Here is a 14,761-nt window from a genome sequence, read left to right on the forward strand (position 1 = left end):
ACAGTACGAATTTGTAGAGCAGACAATCCAACGTGTTTTTCTTCAATCCTGATTTGCATTAAATTACAAACTGATCCACCCACTTTATTAAACACAATACTATATATAATTGTAACAGATATTATATATTTATGAAATTAATGAAATATATTATATTTAACAAAATCCTTGTGAATGATTAGGCTGCTATTGGACCTGGAGTATGCCCTAAAACTGTCTTTGTTTGGCTAAGAGCTCGTCTTCCTCAGACTTAAGGAAACATGTTAATGACGCAAGACCTGGAGGCATTTGGCAGGAGTGAAAGTTTACCCCCTTACGGACAACCTACGGGCTATTCTAGGTGGCGTGGTTTTCCTTGAATAACAGTGATGAGTCAACCTGCATTCGGGGATAGCAACCAGAAATGGTTGTCCTCACTATTGGTTTGACAACTGAGATATGCTAGGGTTTCCCACCTCGTGAAAAAAATATTGGGCTACCACTAACAGTTTGACACCGTAACATTTGATAGTGAAGCAAGGTACACCCACCTATCTTGGAACATGTTAGACTTTATTGTTATTGTTGTACACTGAAAAAAAATCCCTTCTTCATGCATTTAGTTAGTGATATATAAATTGCACTGAAGTTTTTAATAAGTTTTTTCTCAAAGCGTGTGGAGCCATGAAAGCTCCTCACATCAAAAATGCATCTAAGTCGTTTAACAATCCCTCTTACCCTTATGACATTATTTATAAATCTTATTAGGAAGCTACAAATCCAAATGACCGTCATTTTTAACCCATTAAGTGACCAATGTATTAATTATATGAATCAATTTCAAGGATGTAGTGCAATGGTTAGTTGGAGAGGTTTAGTCCCCACAGATTTTGTGGTCCAATCTTGCCTATATATACGTGAAAATCAAAAATAAAAAAGTGAAAGAGTAGTATTAATTGTATGAATCAAGCTTCTTTCAAAGATAACGATTAATTTCTGGAACGATATGCACAAACTCTGGATAAATTTTGTGAATGCGACTATCATAGATAATATAATGCATGAAAACCAAATTTGAGAGCAAGCAAACCATACAAGAATCTTCGAGTGAACTCTGCTATGGATACAAAGAACCTGAAAATTTGAAAGTGATAGAGACATTACATTACATGAGATTTACAAATTTATATTGCTAAGCAACTGCTTCTGCAACATATACGGAATGACAAATTTGCAGGTTTAGGCTTTAGGCTTGGTTTTCGGTGGATTGGCGACCATCTGTGCAAAAGCAGCCACCGTCTTCTAGGGCGCGCACCAGTCTATAGTAAAATGCATTGCAACCTACAATGCCCCAAAATCTTTATACAAAGAAAATTAAACTCGAAAGGTTTAATAGAAAGAACAGACTGAGGATTTCAGCAACGTCTCCATAATGAAAATATACAGTAGAAATACACAGAAATCTGCAAGAAGTAAAATTACGAAACCATGTGTTGGATTAAACAAATAAGATGACAAACCGGGCAGGCTTGAGCTTGGGCTCACCCCAAGATGATATCCCATGATTTGTCAGAGTCGACCACCAGGACGCTCAAACCTATGACCTATTCCTGGGTATCCATGACGCACAGAGTGCTTGCTTGATGATTTTATTTGAGGTTGTTATGGGAATTTTGTAGCGGAACTCAAGGTTCTTAGCATAGAAGAGAAGAGGGTGTTGTGTGGAGAAGACGAGGTGGGCTTTTTTTTTCTTTTCTTTCTTTTTCTTTTTCTTTTTATTTTTTTTTTATTTTTTGTCTTTTTTAAGGACAATTCAAGCAAGTCGTTGAACGAAATGATTCTGCAAGTGGGAGTAAGTAAAACATATTCTTTGGGAAAAATATCGAAAGATACTAAGAAAATGAGCAAAATTAACAAAGGAAAAATATGAAGAAAATCAAAAAAGGAAAAATGAGTGTAGGATGCTTTTCCTCTAGTAAAAACCCAAAACATAATGTAATATGCAGAGTGACTACTTTTGTTTTAGTAAAAACCCAAAACATAATGTAACATGCAAAGTAACTACTTTTGTTTTAGTAAAAGCCCAAAACATAATGTAACTTGCAAAGTAACTACTTTTGTTTTAGTAAAAGCCCAAAACAATATTAAGTTGTGTTTTGAAATTTTATTATCTAAAAAAAAATCTCATAAATGATTTTAACACCATATAAAATAGTAAATTTTGATTTTTAAAAAAGTTAGAAAATAAATTTTAATTTAAAAAAAATGATTTTAATAAATGATTTTAGCACCATATAAAATAGGAAATTTTGATTTTTAAAAAAGTTAAAAAAATAAATTTTATTTTTTAAAAATTTATTTTAATATAAAATTTTAATGTTATTTTTTTATAACTAAAAACAATATAACAAAGATGTTCCTCATATAAATTATTTTTATAATTTTAATATTTTCAAAATAGATTAATTCATAAAACAAAATCAATGTTGATGAATATCACATGGTTGTGATAGTAGTGAATATGTACAATAAATTAAATAATTAATACTTTTAAGTGAGTTTAAAACTAAGTAAGTTTAAAACTATGGATATCAATGTATTTAAATTTAAAAATTTGTTTAATTTTTAAAATGATAAAATTTAAAATTTAAATTTATGGTTTAATTTATTTAATTAATTGCATTGCAATTTCAATTTATATATTTTAAATATAATTAAATTTTAAATAAATATAACATATATTATTTATAAATTAAGATAAATATTAGTTATTGATTTAAATGACTTCCTAATATATTTTAAATAATTTAATATTATTTCTTTAGAATGGAATATTTTACTTCATTTTAGTATAAAGGTTAGCTCTAATGAAATTTAATGTTGCAAAGATATGTAATTAAGTTAAAATTTCTTGTAAAGAAGTAATATTCAAACGTGTAAATAATGTATTCTACTTTTTTATTAGTCTTTGTCATGGCATATTTGCTTGTTGATCACTATTAGTTTAATAGTATAATATTGGTCAATCCAAGTTATAATGTTTAACTTTGAAAAACAAATAATTATTTTTCAAACATTTGATTGGACCATAATTCTGAAGGTATAGCCTTTGTGCCATGTGGATAACTACTTTAGATTATTTTTCTATAATTTATAGATGTAGTTACAATATTTATGCCATGATTTTAAATATTTGTGCAATGATTTTTCATTCTTAAGCTTCATAATTAAAATATTTGAAAATGGTTCATACTCATGTAAATAACCTATTTACCATCATTTACCGCTCACTATAAGTATTTACCATTATTTATATTTTTTTCAATGCTTTAACATTTAGGAGTAAAAATGTAAATGTGCCAATTTAGTAGTGGTTACTACCCACCAAAATTCACGCAAATCTATATCTTTTAATAAACAATTAACTTTTTTAGTTCATATATCAAATTGTATTTTTTCTAAATGCATAACATCCACTTAAATGGTAAAGACTAAACTGCTAGTATAAATCTATATACTTTTGAAATTTTTTGCTAGTTAAATTTTGACAAAAATAAAAGATTGGTTAAAAAAAAAAACCTAAATGATTAACAATAATCGTTATCCCATACTAAAATCCATAAGTTCATAAATCCAAAAATATTTAAGGTTTGAGAATGACACTGAGCGACAAACAAATGTTTCCCTCAGAAAAGTCATTATGGCAATTCGATTTTCAATTGCCTTCATTGTCTCGTGCTAAAATCACAATGTCATAAATCAAATAATTTCAAAGATTAAAGGTAGTTGGTGTGAGAAAAGTAGTCCAAAAGCATTTAAGTAATTTGATTGAGTTATAAGTTTTTATTTTAATTTAAATTAGCTTTTTTTCCTATTTAGGAAAAAATTAATTATAAATATTTTAAATTAATTTAAACATTAAAAATATATTTTAAATATAAAAAATTAAAATTTTGCTAGAAGTTATTTCATTTAATTTTAAAATTAAAAAAACAATAATAATTTTAAAATTTTGGTAGAAGTTATTTCATTTAATTTAAAAATTAAAAAACAATAATAATTAAATTGAGATTAATGTTCCCAAACAGGAACTATACATTTTTAATAGGTAACAAACATTAGGGATTTTAATATTTTTAACCAGATCTAGAATTACTACTTGAGTTGAATATTATGTATTATAATTATTTTGAACATAAAAAATTAGAAACTTATGTAACGTATAAATTAATTAATTTTTAGAAGATAAAAAGAAAAGTATAATATAATTTTATAGTGAATTTTTATATTTTATTATAAAAGTAAAAATAATAAATTTTATTAATTTATAATTTTAATCAAATTTAATTAATATAAATTAAGTTAAAAAATAAGTTAAACATATAAATTGATTTAAAATTGTTTTTTATTTTTGTTAAATAAAAAAAAAAATCAATTATATATCAGATTTTGATTAATTTGTAATTTGATTGATATAAATTAATTTATAAATATAAATTGATTTAAAATTTGTTTTTTATTTTTGTTAAATTTATAATAAATATTTGAACTCTTAATTATATATGAAAAAAAAACATTATTAAAACAAATGTATATGCAAAAAGTAATTGATAACAATTATTAAATGCATGAACAAATTCTTAATAATAAAACATATTTGAATACGAAGAAAGTAATAGAAGTAATTAATGGACTAAATAACCTTGGAGCAAAATAGAGATAGGTGCATAGATAATTTTGGATGAAACATTAGCCCCAACATTATTATTTGTTACAAAAGTTAAGAGTTTATTGAAATGTGTTTGTGCACATTTTATTCCATCTTTAGCTTATGGGACCAAATAAGGAGGAGAAAATACAATATCTAGTATCTTTATATTAAATAATGTATATATATGATATAAATAAAATAAATAATGCCTTAAAAAGCTAATTATTGTAACAAACTATTTATTTAACTTTAAATTTATACTCATCTTAATTCAATGACAGACAAATAATAGATGCTAGAATTTCTATGTGGAAAAAATCAAATTCATATTTAATAAAATATCTACTAGCAAATGTACCGAGAGGTGCAAAGCAACACCGATAGGAGGAGTGGGGGAATGTGGAAGGCAATAGTTTGCACGTTATTGTTTGTAGTATTTCGAACTTGCAGAAGCGAAAGATCATATGCCACTTTATCATCTCAATATAACCATTCAAAATCTATGAGTAAATATTATGCATACTACATCGTACCATCAAATTGACCATTCGATCAAAACGACAAGTGCACGGATATAACATAGTAGCATGATGCAATCATATTGCCCTTAAGTGTGCATAAATTTGATAGCAGTATGAAATTCGATGAATTTTCCATACAATTTGTAAATGATTTGGGCAACCTACTTTCCACTACAACCCAAACACCTCAAAATTATTTTTAAAAACCACTAAAAAAAACATATAAACCCTCCCAGTGGTACGTCCTAGTTTCTAGAGTCATGCCCTATGTCTGCAATTCAATTCTATTAACCCCAAAATTCACTATCTTGATAGACTTGTCTGTAGATATGAGCAGATTATCAAACTTCATATCCCTGTAAATAAACCCAATACTCTGCAGATACTCCATGCCCCTTGCCACATCCAATGCGTGCTTCACTGTTAATTTTAAAGGCACTGGGCAGTTCTGTTTCCTACTAATTTTAAAGGCCCTGGGAAATTCTGTCTCTTTGCCTTAGACTACCTCACAAAACCCCCCTTAGAATACTCCAATACACCAAACCATAGGTTTCTTACAACCTCATATGAATCTCACCACATTCTCATGCCTCAGAGTGGCGAGCATCCTAGACTTCCTATGTGAATTGTTGCTCCAAGATTTGGACTTTCTCTGTATTATCCTCCGGTCTCTCAAGGATCTTCACTGCAACCTCCTCACAACTATAAGTACCTTTATAAATTTTACCAAATGCCCCATGTGCAAAAGGAGGACCCGTGTTGAGTTTTCTTAAGTCAATGGTACACTCATCATATTCCTCAAGGCCATCAGTATGGCACCTATCATCCATAAGCGCATGTGCAAGGCCATCTTCTCCAATGGTATGAGTGGTTATGTTGTTATGGGCCACACGATGGGCTATGGATCTGAATTTTGCTTCATTGCATATCCATAACATTGTTCCCTTGTATGCCTGTCACCATTATTATTGTCTATTATGTCCTTCTTGTCTCCTTGGGCAGGATAATCATGATTCAAATTCAAGTTCATGTTCCCACCAGAATAATAATTATTCATGTTATTATGCTGACCATCTCCAAAATTCCTCTCTCTATTATGTTGGTGTAGTGGTAGTCTCCAAGATCACTCGTCGTCATCCCAATTCTGAGCCTCCTGAAGTGGCAACAATCTGCGGGGAGGAATACTAGTCGTGATACCTCGTAATTCACCCTCATTCTTTGCAGCACCAAGTTGAGGGGTGATAAGATCGTTGGAATGAAAGTCAGTTTTGGACCAAGCAAATGTTTCATGTTTGGATTTTGTATTATTTGCATGCGCGTGCTCCTCTGCCTTCTTCTCATTCTCATGACTGTCCTTAGAAACAACAAATGGGTTGATTTCCCATGGATTATCCACGCTCTCCTTTTTCAATGGTGAGGGGGCGGAAATGGTTTTGTCTTCGTCGTGTTTGGCTACAAGGGATCATTGCTTTTGTCATGAGAGAAGGAGCATATACCCTGAGGGATTGTTTCCATTTGTTGTCAGGGTAACAGGATTGGGATTTGGCTCTTTACTCCCATAAATGTCGTTGAGGTTCATCGAGGTGAACTTATTATTCCCTCTTCCCATTCAAATTTCATAGAATGTCACAATGAACCAGATAGAGTTCGAGGAAATTGGAGACAGATCTGCAATGAGACATGTTTCAGAGGCTCATGTTGAATCCTGTGAGAATTGATGTTGAAGGTTTCGTTGCTAAGAAATGAGAGAAATAGAGTCAAAAATGTCGAAGCTTTTCCGATCAATGGAACATTGTGGATTCTCAAATCGGGATGCATCAATATCATTGTTCTCGAATTGTTTGAGCCAACACTGTTGTCCATAATGGACATAGACATAGACCCACCTCCATTACTTCTCTGCAAGCTTCCCATACTCTCCACAGACATGCTCTTCTCCAAGCCTATGATAAAACCATTAAGTGAAATCATATTCCACTATTCTATAATGTTCTCCTTCTATCATTCTCAGATAATTTATTTACCCCCATCCCCAATTTTTTTTTCTTTTTTCTTTTTTTATCAGAAGACCCCCATGCACAAATTGATTACCTTTAGTTAAAAATATTTCAATCTATCAAACCCAACCTTAAAAAGAACACGCTACTACCATCAAAATTCAAAGAGATACACTATACCCACAAGGTTTATTTGCATATCAATTGAAACAAGCATAGACATTGTCTATTTTTGCAATACAAAGACATGTCTAATCCAAAAATTGTTGGCTATCTCTAACCAAACCTAGCTTTGGTGATCTCCTAGGGTTAAGAAAACCCACGGTTCTCTGCATGGGTATCGTTGGGTGATAAGTAAACTTGGATATATTGAAAACTTTGTCCAAATATCTAAGTTATTGTGTATGTGTAATGTTATATTATTTTGATAATTAATGTCATGCCTTATAACTATGTGCATTTTTTTCTTCCAACTTCAACGCAATGTAGTGTTTTGGATATAGCTTACCCAACTTCATTTGCTCATAGTTTATAACAAACATGGTTCGTATATGTCCTTCGAGAGATGTGATGCCAATTCTTTTCATCTATGAGCTTGTTCAATATTATTTTCTCAAGTGAATACTCATTGATTAATTTAGGAATCTTAATAGTTTGAGTTTCACTCCTTTAGATTCTTTCTTAATGATCCACGTTGACAACAATATCATTGAGCAGGTGTGTGCAAATCAGAGAAGATTATTGTGATGTGAGGCATCGCATCCTATTAATCTTGAGGGTAGTATATATTAAGTGATGACCACCTTTATTACTTTTGGGATCAAGATTACTTATATAATGATTTTTCAAAGTTTATATTTTTTATAATTTCAACTTAACTCAATTGTAGATTTCATAAATATTTTAGAATCCAATTGATGAGAGTGAATTCAAAGTCAAAATATGTATTGAAATAAGGATTGCGTTCTTATCACTCTAAAAAGTGAATAATACCAGGCAGATGTATATCACTTCTCTCTGGTGATATAGGGAGAATGTACCATTCCAAAAAGTTGATTTCCCAACAATACAATGTATTGCTGAATAAGTTGATTCTCTAGAGATATAGGGAGAATGTACCATTCCAAAAATTTGATTTCCCAGCAATACAATTTATTGCTGAATAAGTTGATTATCTAGAGGTACAGGGAGAATCTATCGCTCCAAAAAGTTGATTTCCTGGTGATACAAAGCATATCGCCTAAGTAGTTGAGGCTCTCCGATATAGGGTGAATGTCTATAAATAGACCTGAAAAGATTCTTTTGGAAGGCGATGAAATCAATTTCTATATGACATAATTGATTTATATTTGTAACACACTGAAAACCTCAATATCAAATTATTTCTATAGCCACACTTATAACGAATTTGATTTTAGTCATCACAATGAAGTGTTATCGTCAACTTTGAGCTCTCAGATGGAAATGACAAAGGCCTCATTTAATTCTATGAAAAGGCCTCGTCAAAGACAATCCTAAGAGAGATGGTGTTTGTCTTAATTTTTAGTCTTGGTTGTTCCATAAATTCCCAAACAGTTATAAGGTTACCCAAGGTATATTTCCTTGTTTTTTGTGGCCCCGTGATGTATGATAGTAGATTTGCAATGGTTGAAACCAATGCTTTAACCATGGTCTCATGGGAGATTTCAGAGGGGTGCTAGATTTTGGGTGGGAAATTTTTAGCATTCATTCTTGTGGGCATGGTTGTAATGTTACTCATGTTGCCAAGTTTTCTAATTGTTTTCAATCTAATGGTATATTTAAGTTTTCTAATTGTTTGCAATCTAATGGTTTCTTTATAAATCTTCAAAAAATTAGGTACTATGTATTCCCAAGTTGCCTCGAGCTTCATTTGTTTTTTCCAAATTGTTTTTATCATGAGTAATTTCACAGAATGCTTGATAATATCATATTCCAAATAGATTGTTTTGTGTTTTGTGCTTGTTTATGATCCACAAGTACATGTTTCCTATATAATGAAATGTCTAACTTGTTATGCTTGAATATTATAATTACTGTGTATGAAATCAAGGACGACACACAAATATCTTATACACTTGGTTAAAAGGATTGATAAAGCACATTGTTCATACAATGGTCTTTATGCTAATACATGTAATAATTTCTTGAGTAAATGTTTTGCATGAGTAAGGCCTTCCCTCTCTTTAAGGCTATGTGGAGGTCAAAATGGGCTTTTACTCTTCGACTTCCCTTTCAAGTTGATTGGAACAACTTTGTTTTGGTTGAAAATGTATACTACATTGTAAATCAATATACATGTACATCAAGATTATCACATCTAAGAGCCAAGTAAATATCACCCAAGATGCCCCACCCTACATAAGCAATGAGATTTAGCATTTCTTCTTTGGATCCAACTTGTATAGTATCTACACCATTACTAAAAATGGCATTTTTGGTAGAAATCTAAACAACTAGGGCCCAAATATGTTAAACAAAGTATCTACCTCATTAAAAAGTTGCTCAACAACATTGTTTCCATAAGAAAGACATGCTTGTGATTCAAATCACATCTCAAATACTTCTACCTACTTGTTGTTCTGAAAACACACTCCTTTCCAATAAAGAGAGACAAGGAGGGACATTGTACTTAGCACTAATCCAGACCCAAATTAGAGCCAGAATGAGTTTTTTAAGAGAGGGTGATTAGGAGAGCGCCTTGGGTTATCAAGATCATGATGGTTGATTTATCATGAGGAGATGGAGTAGAATTCCCGAGCCATGATGAGTACATGGGTGGCTAATAAGCTTGGAATTAAGTTTGTTTACCCTGAGCTTCACCAACTCAAAAATAAAGAGGTCACGTGGTTTTATTTTTTTAAGTGAAATGTGTACAACAAAATTTTTGTTGGTGGTGGTTTGTCATCTTTTGAGCCCGTTGAACTGGTTAGCTTAACTTAAAATTTTTCATAAATCTTCCAATTTGTGAAATCGATGGTGATCTTGAAGGAGTAGATGTTTAAATTGCAAATAGGTTGTGTTCAAAATTGACAGCTCAGTCATTGAGATCAATGGTTATATCGAAAAGGAAAAAGTTTATAGCTTGATTACCCACTTCCTCAAGTAATGGGATACTATAGTAGGTTCCACCTTTCCATTTAACAATGATGAAGAGATAATGACCATAATCAAGTCCTACATATGAATATGGACTAGATTTTGTATATAGATATATCATTAAGACTTAAAAAGAATATACAAGAAAAGTTAAAGAGACAAAGGAGACACTAGAATGTTCTCTCTTAAATCCCAGTATGCAAAATAATGAAGAAAGATGACACATTGAAGTTTTCTAATAGTTATACTTTAACCATATATTATGTAGTCTGGTCATTTTAAATTAGCGATGGGACACGAGAATTGGATGTTGAAAATGAGATTGGATTGAGTTTGATAAGGGCATAATTCATTTTTAGTGGTGCACAGGGGAGCAAAGTTCAAGGTATTGATGATATCGGTCGAGGTGAACTAAAGGATTGGGGAATGGAATATTGAACAATGGGAAAGATCTTTGTAAATTGATTTAATTTTTTTTATTGCACATGCAATAATGGTTTTGTAATGGTGCGGAGAGGCTAAGACAAGGATGTCAAAGAAATATGTAAATGATCCTTTATATTTGTCTTTAGTGAGATGAAATAGTATTTGGAAAATATAGAAGGGTGTGATGATCATAGGATTTCAAGAAATATATCAGTGGTGGTGTTTGGGATCTAAGGGCGAGGGTAATTAATTTTTTGGTTTTTTAATTTTAGGGATGTCCAAAGAGAGAATTTGAATTTGAATTTGATATTAATAATGTTGAGAATTGACTCGGATGGGGTGCTTTCTAAGAATGATGAAGGGATAGGTGGTGTTCCTCCTTCACATGGGGCATTTGCTCAACATGATCAGGATTAAATGTGCCTTGGGAGATTTCCTGCGAAAGTTTCTCGATGCAGGCCTGAGGGTATTAAGATGAGTAACTGAAGTGATGGGTATTATTCTCTGCAAAGATATGAGTCTATTTTCTTGGAGAAACAGGTTTGGGACTGAGGCTAATTTCCTCGGCTCTTTATCCCTATGATGGTGGCAAGATAAGCCTGGGAAGGTGACCCTTCTCACTCGCTGACTAGTTGTATTTCTCAGCCTCCGTTGCAGTCATTTGTCTTGGGATCCTGGAGTGGAAAAAGGCAGACATTGGGAGCAAGGTGGTGTGGGGTGGAGGCACAAAGGTAATGATGAGGTCACTGAAGCATCTCTCAACTTGACACAGGCTCCCACTTTGGTAACTCACTACTCGTTTGTTTATTTTCAGGTGTCTCTTAACATTTTTTGTGTGGATAGGAGTATTTCCAGCCACACGGAGTTCCTTGGCCCTACTCTGGTAGGGAAAAGTAACAAACTCTCTCATCTTCCTCATAGGCAAAAGTTGGCAACCCCGAGAATCCTTTCGCTGGAGGCTAGTGAAGTCAGGGCCAAACCCGAAAGTCAAAACCTTGATGCAAAGGAGAAAGTGTGCTGTATTTTCAATCTGGTCGCGGGCATCACATAAGTCAGCTCTGTTATAAGCCTTAGAAAGACTTTTCCTTTTGGTGGCACGATAAGTAGACTGAAGAGAGGTGGGGCGACCGTAGGGATGAACTCCGGCAAGACCACACTGGCAACGTGGAAAGAGGGATGACGGTCACTGCAAATGTAGTGGCAATGAGGATGATCATAAAGGGGAGGAGGAAATCAAGGATGAGAGAAGCATGAGGGGGACAGAGAGTTGGACCCTCCTGTTAGGGACTCGCCTGGCCGAATGAATTTTCTTGCTTGCTCCTTTTGATTCTAGAGAAGCTCAAATCCATCTGCTCCAACGCACTATTGAACAACTATCTCAAGTCCAGAATGAGGACAACATTGAGTTGGTTGGGCGCTTTTCAGTCATCTGCTAGAACCAGAGACGTATCTTAGACCATCAGGTTGCTCTGCGAAGGAACCAAAGGCGTCTTCAGGTCTACACGGATAACTTTGAGACTCACATGGCTTGCGTGGAATCTCACATCCACAAAGTCTTTCATCCTCTAGAAAATGTTGCCCAAGTAGCAAAGGTTGACCCCACTCCTCCTCCATAGTTGCTCGAATGATTACTAGTTGTTTATACTTTTTGGGTAAATTTTTGGGTAAATTTTGCTCATGGGGGCTATGGATGTAATGAGGTCTTGTTTTGTAAAGTTTCTCTCTTTTGTTTTGTTTGTATCTGAATGTCAACAAATCCGGTCAGAGTGAGGCCAATTTTGCACTCTTTTAGAACTCCCCACGATGTAATATTCTTATGATATAATGAAAAAATGTTGACTTACCAAAAAAAATGTTGAGAATTGAATTTTGATTAATTTATATAATTTTTATGTTTAATATGAAATAGACATTGTAACAATATATTATATGGGATATTTTTTTTTTTTTTTTCTTCAAAAGGTGGAAAAACCTATCAAACTCAGTTTGTCAAACCAACAGTGAGGACAGCCATCTCTGGCTGCTATCCGCGAATGTTAGTTTAACACATCACTGTTATCAAGGAAAACCACGCCACCTGAAATAACCCGCTGGTGGTCCGTAAGGGAGCAGGCTATCACTCCTGCCAGATGCCTCTGGGTCTTGGGCCGTTAACCTGTTTCCTTACGTCCGAGGAAGACGAGCTCTTAGCCAAGCAGAAGCAGTTTTAGGGCATACTCCAGGCCCATTATATGGGATATTGTAGTGAAATGTTAAGCAAATAATAATAATAATATATGTTTATTTTAAAAAGTAATAAAAATACAAGTCAATTTAATTAAATTTATTATTTTAGAATTTTGTTTTTATTATTAAATTTATAAAAAATAACAAGTATATTATGTAGAGTTGTTGTCTACTATATGTTTTTTAATGCAAAAAGTAATTGATATCAAAAGTTATCCTAATTAGGATAAAAATAATACTACTATTATGTAAAAAAATTATTTATATTTATAGCAATTTTTTAGCATATTTTTCTACATAGATTATTATGCAAAGTCACTTTTATCCCTGCTATGTTAAATGAAATGAGAGGCAAATGAATATTATTATGAAACTTATTTAGAATATATCATAATTAATATTTTTTAAAGATCTTAAATACAATTTTTATATTTAAAAAACATATAGTGAAAGTTGACTATTCAAACATATGAATTATTTTATCATGAAGTTAAAAAAATATTTTATTATAAAACCAATGTATAGTTTAATTAATTTTTAAAATATATAAAGAGAAGTATAATTTTACAATGAATTTTCCATGTTTCATTATAAAATAAAAATAATAAAATTTCATTAATTTATAATTTTAATCAATTTTTTTTTTTCTAAATAAAATTACTCTATTAACATGAAAGGGGTAAAATTACATCTAGACCGCCGTAAAAAACAACTGCCCTGTAGGAGCGGCAGTGAAAAACAGAGACATTGTCCATGACAGAGAGCTTAGCTGAGAACTAGAATTCAAATCCCACGCAAGGGAGCAAGTATCGACCTTCTTACTGTGCTTGCAAAAATTCAAAGAAACGTGCAGATTGAACCATATCTTGCAGGTGTGAATCCATTTATCCGCATGAACCAAAAAATGCCCGCTATTATGGGCCGCATTACAAGTGACAGAAGCAATAGAGAGAGATCTATACATCTGGACGCTCTTCCACAATTCTGCACCAACCGAACTCAGGAAGTTCCCTAGCACGAGCCGCTTCAGATTCATCCCTGGCGCGAGGAGCAGCAACATCAGATGGACCAGGAACCATCATTTCCATCACCACGTCCGAGGCAAAGTGTATTGGGATCTCTGGAACCTGCAAAGTGAGAGGATTTTGCACAAAGACAGAGACCGGGCCCTCTTGTTGGGCACTGGACTCGCCCATCGCCTGGGATTCTTCATGAAAGATCACTGAGACATGAGCCGTTATCCTTGGACGATTCTGAGTGCAATTGAATGAGAATATCGCAGAGCCGAAAGAGGGAGACAATGAGGAGTCTCGAGGGTAGTGGCTGGGGAGATGGACGCGTCTTCTCCCACTGCGAGTGCGGGGGTAATGGCCAGCAGTAAGTTCGCTGGAGAGGGATGGAGAAGTGGAGGTCGTGCTGGAGGGTGCATGCCGAGGAGTTCCCCTATGGCTCCTCATCCTATGGTGAAGACGAGGCATAAAAAAAACCACAACAACTCTATTAAAAGCAGGACCGCTCATCCACCGCCACCGAGCTTAGGCTAATTAAAATAGCATCCGAACGACGGCAGGAGACCTCCCGAGGACACCGGGGAAGAGACGGGGGTGGCTTCTCAGGATTTCCTGAGTAGAACTAGACCCACAGGGCAACAGACCAAGACAGACTATAACCAGACCAGCGAAGCCCCAGAAACTCCAGAACATTCCCATAACTGAACCTGTATTTATCATACTCCATCCTGCCTCGTATGGAACCCATCATAACTGCTGCATTGAATAGAGTCG

General features: G+C 33.3%; 1 pseudogene; it reads right to left on the reverse strand.

The window, feature by feature from the left end:
* Positions 1-5,410: 5,410 nt before the first annotated feature.
* LOC149182625 (serine/threonine-protein kinase STY13-like) lies at positions 5,411-14,173 on the reverse strand (annotated as a pseudogene).
* Positions 14,174-14,761: the final 588 nt, after the last annotated feature.

This window comes from Pinus tabuliformis, chromosome 3_2 (assembly GCF_031772625.1).
Source record: "Pinus tabuliformis cultivar Carrire ecotype Pingquan chromosome 3_2, CPIR1, whole genome shotgun sequence".
Lineage (NCBI taxonomy): Eukaryota > Viridiplantae > Streptophyta > Pinopsida > Pinales > Pinaceae > Pinus > Pinus tabuliformis.